Raw genomic sequence first — 2,316 nt, 5'->3', positions numbered from 1 at the left:
GAGTTAAATCTGGTCCTCTGGACATTCAAAAAAACAAAACAAAGCAAAACAACAAAAAAATGTAGAAACGTTTCGTCTCTCATCCGAGAGACTTCCTCAGTCTGAGGTGCTGTTTTCAGCTCAGTCTCTTAAATAGCACCTTCTCAGAGTGGATCAACCAGTTTTGCTGCTGACAACCAAAACCAGCTGATCACATGGTCAAGAAGGACCATCAGCCTAACAATGGATCATTAGCACCTGATGGCTGTTTACTGTTCACAGAGGGCTGAGTGATACTAGCAATCACAGCATTGTAAGAGGGGGACAGTTGAACCCGGAGGCTCCACCCCTGTTTAATGATGGACGATTTCTTTTCACAAAGATGGCCTCCTTTACTCCTCTCTCAAACCATCGTTCCTCTCTGTCCAGGATGTGAACATCTTCATCCCTGAAAGAGTGACCGCTGGCCTGGAGATGAGTGTAGACCGCAGAGTCCTGGCCTGATGATGTTGATCTTCTGTGCTGGGCCATCCTTTTGGCCAGTGGCTGTTTTGTTTCCCCGATGTAAGACTGATCACAACCCTCCTGACACTGAACAACATACACAACATTACTCTGTTTGTGCCGGGGGACTGGATCTTTGGGATGAACCAGTCTTTGCCGTAATGTATTTTGGGGTTTAAAACTTGGGGTTTCTAAACATAACGTCCCAGTGGCTTTTAGTGTGCGTAGTGTGTGTTTTCAGTGTGCTAATGATCCATTGTTAGGCTGTAGTGAACTTAACCTGATGTCAAAACTAAGCCTAAGGTCAAAACCCTTGACCTTAAGAACCTTGTGGGACAGAAACTGTAATTTCATTGATTTGAATCCAGAAATACAGGTTCACCCATCCTGAGACTTTCCTTCTTGAAAATCAAGTGAAAGAACACTCTCTTTTTATTATCATTACTATTTTACAAATGTTGATAATCAAAGTGTCTTAGTTCAAACCATTTTAGATGTTGCAGTGAACTAATCAATTTTATTAACTGTGAAACAGTGTAATGATTTTTTAAGCCATATGCAGAGTTAGAATTCATGTTAAGGTCTGTAACAGATTTTTATGCATTTTCTGATTTCTGTCTTTGAATGAGCAAGTGTGCTTTTTCCAAGGTCAGGAGTCGAAGCAGACATGTGTTGGAACAACTGTCTTGTTTACATCCTCTCAGACGTCAACGGAGGAGTTGGCACCTGTTTCCAAACTCGCCAAAACAAAACTCTCTCTGTCTCTGAGAACAGTTTAATCTGTTCCATAACAATTCTTGCTGTTTTCTGACTTCTAGTAACCTCTTACATCACAAAACACACCCCTGTCTGGTTAATATGGACCAATCAGGGACGCTCAAATATACCGGAAATAGAGCTCTTTAAAATGCCGGTACTTCCTAGTTCTCTCAGTTCGGTGAAGGGCGGAGCAGTTCTGTGAAGTCGTTTGGGAGAACAGAAGTCCAGCATGATAAGGCTCCTCCGAGTTGGATTATAACATCTTCCACCTCTGAGTGGAACTTCTGAAGGATTCCACTCATGTGAAGTCCACTTGCTGAGGTGAGCTGGTGTCGGACGGAATCTCGTCACTACTTCGGACGAGTCACAGCCATCCTATGGAGACGCTGGACAGGTAGCGTTAACTGGACCTCCATATCTGCTGATTTATCTTCAGAAAGGTAATGAGTCAAGTTTCCTACCAAAGCGTACCGAGGAAAAGCTGGGTTCTAATGGAGAGTGTCGGTTCTGGTCAACACTTCCCCTCACACACCATCTTTTACTCCCTTTAAACTTCATTTCCATCTTTAAATTCTTCTCTCAAGTAGAAATCCTTCCAGATAATTTAGAAATGTCTGTGTAAAGTGCTCATCCACCGCCGTGTGGATAATTGATCATAATTGTACAGTTTTCATTGATGTCTGCTGTTCTGCTGAAGAGTGGAAACAATCGCCGCATTGTTTCTCACTACCTGTAAAGCTGTTAATTATGTTGTTATTTTCATATTTTGCCAAATTAATGTAAATGTTTGATGTTAAACTTTGATTCTGTAAAATAAATGACCGCATTCATTTTGATGGGTCAAAGATAAATGACGTCTCACGTTTACATTTCATTAAATTCAATGCACGTTTTATTCAGTCCAGAAAAATGAAGAATCCGTTTTAATTGATGAATATATCTCAGCATCTGTTCATCTACAAGGCTGATGGTCCTTCCTGAGCATGTGATCAACTGGTTTTGGTTGTCAGCAGCAAAACTGGTTGATCCACTCTGAGAAGGTGCTATTTAAGAGACTGAGCTGAAAACAGCACC

This window comes from Nematolebias whitei, chromosome 4, assembly GCF_014905685.2.
Source record: "Nematolebias whitei isolate Nwh7 chromosome 4, NemWhi1, whole genome shotgun sequence".
In the NCBI taxonomy this organism is placed as follows: Eukaryota; Metazoa; Chordata; class Actinopteri; order Cyprinodontiformes; family Rivulidae; genus Nematolebias; species Nematolebias whitei.
The sequence above is the reverse complement of the archived record's forward strand: the minus strand, read 5'-3'. Positions refer to the sequence as shown.